We start from the raw sequence: 9076 nt of genomic DNA on the forward strand, positions 1-9076 counted from the left end.
CTTAACGTGGCTACGAGGTACACATAAAATTGGCCATTTTTGTGCGCTAAAAGCTCTCATTTTTCATATTTCTAGTGCAGTAATGCAGTTCAAATTTCGTTTTTTCAAGTTTGCATGTTTTGGCGCTGCAGTGTGCTGCCCTATTTATTTAACTATATACGAGTTGGCGACTCTGGGTTCAGCACCTGTTCACACTCAGTCTATGTTTGGATGTGCAGGTCAGGTTTTTGAAATGTATTCTATAGCCTTCTGATCGTGCACTCCCCGCCTCCTAGCTTCAGGTGTTTTAATTATAGTAGGTCCAATACCCCTCCACATAGAGAGAGAATTTGAGTCCAAGAAGAGGTTTTTACATGTACCCATTCAGATGGAGACGTTTATTCTCAGTGAGGTAGGTCAAGCGTAGGACCTCGTATAAGAGAGATGCCTTAACGTGGCTACGAGGTACACATAAAATTGGCCATTTTTGTGCGCTAAAAGCTCTCATTTTTCATATTTCTAGTGCAGTAATGCAGTTCAAATTTCGTTTTTTCAAGTTTGCATGTTTTGGCGCTGCAGTGTGCTGCCCTATTTATTTAACTATATACGAGTTGGCGACTCTGGGTTCAGCACCTGTTCACACTCAGTCTATGTTTGGATGTGCAGGTCAGGTTTTTGAAATGTATTCTATAGCCTTCTGATCGTGCACTCCCCGCCTCCTAGCTTCAGGTGTTTTAATTATAGTAGGTCCAATACCCCTCCACATAGAGAGAGAATTTGAGTCCAAGAAGAGGTTTTTACATGTACCCATTCAGATGGAGACGTTTATTCTCAGTGAGGTAGGTCAAGCGTAGGACCTCGTATAAGAGAGATGCCTTAACGTGGCTACGAGGTACACATAAAATTGGCCATTTTTGTGCGCTAAAAGCTCTCATTTTTCATATTTCTAGTGCAGTAATGCAGTTCAAATTTCGTTTTTTCAAGTTTGCATGTTTTGGCGCTGCAGTGTGCTGCCCTATTTATTTAACTATATACGAGTTGGCGACTCTGGGTTCAGCACCTGTTCACACTCAGTCTATGTTTGGATGTGCAGGTCAGGTTTTTGAAATGTATTCTATAGCCTTCTGATCGTGCACTCCCCGCCTCCTAGCTTCAGGTGTTTTAATTATAGTAGGTCCAATACCCCTCCACATAGAGAGAGAATTTGAGTCCAAGAAGAGGTTTTTACATGTACCCATTCAGATGGAGACGTTTATTCTCAGTGAGGTAGGTCAAGCGTAGGACCTCGTATAAGAGAGATGCCTTAACGTGGCTACGAGGTACACATAAAATTGGCCATTTTTGTGCGCTAAAAGCTCTCATTTTTCATATTTCTAGTGCAGTAATGCAGTTCAAATTTCGTTTTTTCAAGTTTGCATGTTTTGGCGCTGCAGTGTGCTGCCCTATTTATTTAACTATATACGAGTTGGCGACTCTGGGTTCAGCACCTGTTCACACTCAGTCTATGTTTGGATGTGCAGGTCAGGTTTTTGAAATGTATTCTATAGCCTTCTGATCGTGCACTCCCCGCCTCCTAGCTTCAGGTGTTTTAATTATAGTAGGTCCAATACCCCTCCACATAGAGAGAGAATTTGAGTCCAAGAAGAGGTTTTTACATGTACCCATTCAGATGGAGACGTTTATTCTCAGTGAGGTAGGTCAAGCGTAGGACCTCGTATAAGAGAGATGCCTTAACGTGGCTACGAGGTACACATAAAATTGGCCATTTTTGTGCGCTAAAAGCTCTCATTTTTCATATTTCTAGTGCAGTAATGCAGTTCAAATTTCGTTTTTTCAAGTTTGCATGTTTTGGCGCTGCAGTGTGCTGCCCTATTTATTTAACTATATACGAGTTGGCGACTCTGGGTTCAGCACCTGTTCACACTCAGTCTATGTTTGGATGTGCAGGTCAGGTTTTTGAAATGTATTCTATAGCCTTCTGATCGTGCACTCCCCGCCTCCTAGCTTCAGGTGTTTTAATTATAGTAGGTCCAATACCCCTCCACATAGAGAGAGAATTTGAGTCCAAGAAGAGGTTTTTACATGTACCCATTCAGATGGAGACGTTTATTCTCAGTGAGGTAGGTCAAGCGTAGGACCTCGTATAAGAGAGATGCCTTAACGTGGCTACGAGGTACACATAAAATTGGCCATTTTTGTGCGCTAAAAGCTCTCATTTTTCATATTTCTAGTGCAGTAATGCAGTTCAAATTTCGTTTTTTCAAGTTTGCATGTTTTGGCGCTGCAGTGTGCTGCCCTATTTATTTAACTATATACGAGTTGGCGACTCTGGGTTCAGCACCTGTTCACACTCAGTCTATGTTTGGATGTGCAGGTCAGGTTTTTGAAATGTATTCTATAGCCTTCTGATCGTGCACTCCCCGCCTCCTAGCTTCAGGTGTTTTAATTATAGTAGGTCCAATACCCCTCCACATAGAGAGAGAATTTGAGTCCAAGAAGAGGTTTTTACATGTACCCATTCAGATGGAGACGTTTATTCTCAGTGAGGTAGGTCAAGCGTAGGACCTCGTATAAGAGAGATGCCTTAACGTGGCTACGAGGTACACATAAAATTGGCCATTTTTGTGCGCTAAAAGCTCTCATTTTTCATATTTCTAGTGCAGTAATGCAGTTCAAATTTCGTTTTTTCAAGTTTGCATGTTTTGGCGCTGCAGTGTGCTGCCCTATTTATTTAACTATATACGAGTTGGCGACTCTGGGTTCAGCACCTGTTCACACTCAGTCTATGTTTGGATGTGCAGGTCAGGTTTTTGAAATGTATTCTATAGCCTTCTGATCGTGCACTCCCCGCCTCCTAGCTTCAGGTGTTTTAATTATAGTAGGTCCAATACCCCTCCACATAGAGAGAGAATTTGAGTCCAAGAAGAGGTTTTTACATGTACCCATTCAGATGGAGACGTTTATTCTCAGTGAGGTAGGTCAAGCGTAGGACCTCGTATAAGAGAGATGCCTTAACGTGGCTACGAGGTACACATAAAATTGGCCATTTTTGTGCGCTAAAAGCTCTCATTTTTCATATTTCTAGTGCAGTAATGCAGTTCAAATTTCGTTTTTTCAAGTTTGCATGTTTTGGCGCTGCAGTGTGCTGCCCTATTTATTTAACTATATACGAGTTGGCGACTCTGGGTTCAGCACCTGTTCACACTCAGTCTATGTTTGGATGTGCAGGTCAGGTTTTTGAAATGTATTCTATAGCCTTCTGATCGTGCACTCCCCGCCTCCTAGCTTCAGGTGTTTTAATTATAGTAGGTCCAATACCCCTCCACATAGAGAGAGAATTTGAGTCCAAGAAGAGGTTTTTACATGTACCCATTCAGATGGAGACGTTTATTCTCAGTGAGGTAGGTCAAGCGTAGGACCTCGTATAAGAGAGATGCCTTAACGTGGCTACGAGGTACACATAAAATTGGCCATTTTTGTGCGCTAAAAGCTCTCATTTTTCATATTTCTAGTGCAGTAATGCAGTTCAAATTTCGTTTTTTCAAGTTTGCATGTTTTGGCGCTGCAGTGTGCTGCCCTATTTATTTAACTATATACGAGTTGGCGACTCTGGGTTCAGCACCTGTTCACACTCAGTCTATGTTTGGATGTGCAGGTCAGGTTTTTGAAATGTATTCTATAGCCTTCTGATCGTGCACTCCCCGCCTCCTAGCTTCAGGTGTTTTAATTATAGTAGGTCCAATACCCCTCCACATAGAGAGAGAATTTGAGTCCAAGAAGAGGTTTTTACATGTACCCATTCAGATGGAGACGTTTATTCTCAGTGAGGTAGGTCAAGCGTAGGACCTCGTATAAGAGAGATGCCTTAACGTGGCTACGAGGTACACATAAAATTGGCCATTTTTGTGCGCTAAAAGCTCTCATTTTTCATATTTCTAGTGCAGTAATGCAGTTCAAATTTCGTTTTTTCAAGTTTGCATGTTTTGGCGCTGCAGTGTGCTGCCCTATTTATTTAACTATATACGAGTTGGCGACTCTGGGTTCAGCACCTGTTCACACTCAGTCTATGTTTGGATGTGCAGGTCAGGTTTTTGAAATGTATTCTATAGCCTTCTGATCGTGCACTCCCCGCCTCCTAGCTTCAGGTGTTTTAATTATAGTAGGTCCAATACCCCTCCACATAGAGAGAGAATTTGAGTCCAAGAAGAGGTTTTTACATGTACCCATTCAGATGGAGACGTTTATTCTCAGTGAGGTAGGTCAAGCGTAGGACCTCGTATAAGAGAGATGCCTTAACGTGGCTACGAGGTACACATAAAATTGGCCATTTTTGTGCGCTAAAAGCTCTCATTTTTCATATTTCTAGTGCAGTAATGCAGTTCAAATTTCGTTTTTTCAAGTTTGCATGTTTTGGCGCTGCAGTGTGCTGCCCTATTTATTTAACTATATACGAGTTGGCGACTCTGGGTTCAGCACCTGTTCACACTCAGTCTATGTTTGGATGTGCAGGTCAGGTTTTTGAAATGTATTCTATAGCCTTCTGATCGTGCACTCCCCGCCTCCTAGCTTCAGGTGTTTTAATTATAGTAGGTCCAATACCCCTCCACATAGAGAGAGAATTTGAGTCCAAGAAGAGGTTTTTACATGTACCCATTCAGATGGAGACGTTTATTCTCAGTGAGGTAGGTCAAGCGTAGGACCTCGTATAAGAGAGATGCCTTAACGTGGCTACGAGGTACACATAAAATTGGCCATTTTTGTGCGCTAAAAGCTCTCATTTTTCATATTTCTAGTGCAGTAATGCAGTTCAAATTTCGTTTTTTCAAGTTTGCATGTTTTGGCGCTGCAGTGTGCTGCCCTATTTATTTAACTATATACGAGTTGGCGACTCTGGGTTCAGCACCTGTTCACACTCAGTCTATGTTTGGATGTGCAGGTCAGGTTTTTGAAATGTATTCTATAGCCTTCTGATCGTGCACTCCCCGCCTCCTAGCTTCAGGTGTTTTAATTATAGTAGGTCCAATACCCCTCCACATAGAGAGAGAATTTGAGTCCAAGAAGAGGTTTTTACATGTACCCATTCAGATGGAGACGTTTATTCTCAGTGAGGTAGGTCAAGCGTAGGACCTCGTATAAGAGAGATGCCTTAACGTGGCTACGAGGTACACATAAAATTGGCCATTTTTGTGCGCTAAAAGCTCTCATTTTTCATATTTCTAGTGCAGTAATGCAGTTCAAATTTCGTTTTTTCAAGTTTGCATGTTTTGGCGCTGCAGTGTGCTGCCCTATTTATTTAACTATATACGAGTTGGCGACTCTGGGTTCAGCACCTGTTCACACTCAGTCTATGTTTGGATGTGCAGGTCAGGTTTTTGAAATGTATTCTATAGCCTTCTGATCGTGCACTCCCCGCCTCCTAGCTTCAGGTGTTTTAATTATAGTAGGTCCAATACCCCTCCACATAGAGAGAGAATTTGAGTCCAAGAAGAGGTTTTTACATGTACCCATTCAGATGGAGACGTTTATTCTCAGTGAGGTAGGTCAAGCGTAGGACCTCGTATAAGAGAGATGCCTTAACGTGGCTACGAGGTACACATAAAATTGGCCATTTTTGTGCGCTAAAAGCTCTCATTTTTCATATTTCTAGTGCAGTAATGCAGTTCAAATTTCGTTTTTTCAAGTTTGCATGTTTTGGCGCTGCAGTGTGCTGCCCTATTTATTTAACTATATACGAGTTGGCGACTCTGGGTTCAGCACCTGTTCACACTCAGTCTATGTTTGGATGTGCAGGTCAGGTTTTTGAAATGTATTCATAGTCTCCCATGGCCTCTCCCATTCCAAACGGCTACACACCCGGCCGGGCGGTGGTGGTGGGGGTGAGTCTACATCAACCAGCAGGGATCCCTCGGCTACCGGGGCAGGGTCGGTGTCGTTACCTGCCTCCATGGCGTCTCTGGTGCTGATCTTCTCTGCCACAGGCTGGGGCTCTGGCGGTTGGCTGCATTGTTGCTCCTCAGGGCCGGCAGTCGCACGTTGGCAAAGGTTCCGGAGCTCGTTGACTTCCGCTCCCAGAACCTCCTGGTTTGCGCGCCCTGGTAGGGTTCCACTCGGCTCCCATTGGCTGGAGCAGCGACGGGTGTTCTCCCCCTCATCCGGACTGCCTCCGCTCGCCATGATGCCAACCTGGTTCTGCCGAATGGCGTCCAGCGATTCTTGCTCCTCCTCCTCCGAAGGGCGGTTTCATCTTCGCCCTCCTCCATCCCAGACTAGGAGGCAGATCTTCTTCGTTGACGGGCATATCTCCCGGACATAGTAGTATCTATGAGGGGCTGGCTTTACTTTTGCGCCGTTCTTCCACGCTACGCCCACGATGACACGCCCCACTCCTCCAGCACGCCACATGGTGCTGCAATGGCGATGGTTTTGGTGGGAATTCTGGCGGTAAATAGCAATACACAGTCTTTCAGCAGAAACAGTTCAAACACGATTCTGGCACAGTTCTTAGGCGCACATGACCCGATTTTTCAGGCTTGAGTAGATCCTGTTCGTGACACCAAAGTAATTGGAGCGCCCCCGTAGGGCAGTGGGGTACTCGGTATCGGGCCCTTCTGTAGTCAATGGGGATGTCACGGTGGCTGACCCGGTCTGTGGCCCTCGGGAGGTCTGTTGATGAAATGGTGGGGGAAAGGTCTTTAACCCCTTAGCGACCGCCGATACGCCTTTTAACGGCGGCCGCTAAGGGTACTTAAACCACAGCGCCGTTAATTAACGGCGCTGTGGAAAAAGTCCATAGCGCCCCCCAGAGGCCGATTTTCTCCGGGGTCTCGGCTGCCGAGGGTAGCCGAGACCCCAGAGAACATGATTCGGGGGGGTTTTAACCCACCCCGCATTTGCGATCGCCGGTAATTAACCGTTTACCGGCGATCGCAAAAAAAAAAAAAAGCGATCTCTTTTTAATTTCTCTGTCCTCCGATGTGATCGCACATCGGAGGACAGAGAAAAGGGGTCCCAGGTGGCCCCCCAATACTCACCTAGCTCCCCCGATGCTCCTCGTGTCTCCCGGTGGGCGCCGCCATCTTCAAAATGGCGGGCGCATGCGCAGTGCGCCCGCCGGCCGGCACGGGAGAATCTTTGGGGTCTCGGCTGCCGGGGGTAGCCGAGACCCCAAAGAGCACGATCGGGGTCGGTATTACCGACCCCTGTTTTGCGATCGCCGGTAATTAACTGTTTACCGGCGACCGCAAAAAAAAAAAAAAAAGTAAAGTGTAATTCTCTGTCCTCTGATGTGATCGCACATCAGAGGACAGAGAAATAGGGGGATTCGGGGACCCTAGCATACTCACCTAGGTCCCTGGATCCTCTTGCTGCTCCTCCTGGCCGCCGGCAGCAGAACATGGCGGACGCATGCCCAGTGCGCCCGCCATCTGTCTCCATCTGCCGGACGGCAGGAGAACAGCAGTTGGGGCTAAAATTAGGGGTAGGGTTAGGGTTAGGGGTAGGGTTTGGGTTAGGGGTAGGGTTAGGGTTAGGGTTAGGTTAGGGTTAGGGGTAGGGTTAGGTTAGAGTTAGGGGTAGGGTTAGGTTAGGGTTAGGTTAGGGGTAGGGTTAGGGGTAGGGTTAGGTTAGGGTTAGGGTTAGGGGTAGGGTTAGGTTAGGTTAGGGTTAGGGGTAGGGTTAGGGGTAGGGTTAGGGGTAGGGTTAGGGTTAGGGGTAGGGTTAGGGTTTGGTTAGGGTTAGGTTAGGGGTAGGGTTAGGGGTAGGGTTAGGGGTAGGGTTAGGTTAGGGGTAGGGGTAGGGTTAGGTTAGGGGTAGGGCTAGGGTTGGGGCTAAATTTAGGGTTAGGGTTGGGGCTAAATTTAGGGTTAGGGTTGGGGCTAAACTTAGGGTTAGGCTTCTTTCACACTTGCGTCGGTACGGGGCCGTCGCAATGCGTCGGCTCGACATACCGACGCACGTTGTGAAAATTGTGCACAACGTGGGCAGCAGCTGTAGTTTTTCAACACATCCGCTGCCCAATCTATGTCCTGGGGAGGAGGGGGCGGAGTTACGGCCACGCATGCGCGGTCAGAAATGGCGGATGCGACGTACAAAAAAACGTTTCATTGAACGTTTTTTTGTGCCGACGCTCCGCCAAAACACAACTGATCCAGTGCACGACGGACGCGACGTGTGGCCATCCGTCACGATCCGTCGGCAATACAAGTCTATGGGCAAAAAACGCATCCTGCGGGCACATTTGCAGGATCCGTTTCTTGTCCAAAACGACGGATTGCGACGGAATGCCAAACGACGCAAGTGTGAAAGTAGCCCTAGGGCTAGGGTTAGGGTTGGGGCTAAAGTTAGGGCTAGGGTTGGGGCTAAAGTTAGGGTTAGAGCTGGGATTAGGGTTAGGGTTTGGATTAGGGTTCATGTTAGGGTTGGCATTAGGGTTACGCTTGGGATTAGGGTTAGGTTTGGGATTAGGGTTAAGGTTAGGGTTGTGATTAGGGGTGTATTGGGATTAGGGTTAGGTTTGAGGTTAGGGTTGAGATTAGGATTAGGGGTGTGTTGGATTTAGGGTTTTGATTAGGGTTATGGTTAGGGTTGACATTAGGGTTGTTTTGGGGTAAGGGTTGTGATTATGGTTAGGGTTAGTGATTAGGATTATGGATGAGGTTGGGATTAGGGTTAGGGGTGTGTTGGGGTTAGGGTTGGAGCTAGAATTGGGGGGTTTCCACTGTTTAGGTACATCAGGGGGTCTCCAAACACGACAGCCAATTTTGCGCTCAAAAAGTCAAATGGTGCTCCCTCCCTTCTGAGCTCTGCCGTGCGCCCAAACATTGGGTTACCCCCACATATGGGGCATCAGCGTACTCGGGATAAATTGGACAACAACTTCTGGGGTCCAATTTCTCTTGTTACCCTTGTGAAAATAAAAACTTGGGGGCTACAAAATCTTTTTTGTGAAAAAAAATATATTTTTTATTTTCACGACTCTGCATTCTAAACTTCTGTGAAGCACTTGGGCATTCAAAGTTCTCACCACACATCTAGATAAGTTCCTTGGGGGGTCTAGTTTCCAAAATGGGGTCACTTGTGGGGGGTTACTACAGTTTAG

Source organism: Ranitomeya imitator, chromosome 2 (genome assembly GCF_032444005.1).
Source record: "Ranitomeya imitator isolate aRanImi1 chromosome 2, aRanImi1.pri, whole genome shotgun sequence".
In the NCBI taxonomy this organism is placed as follows: Eukaryota; Metazoa; Chordata; class Amphibia; order Anura; family Dendrobatidae; genus Ranitomeya; species Ranitomeya imitator.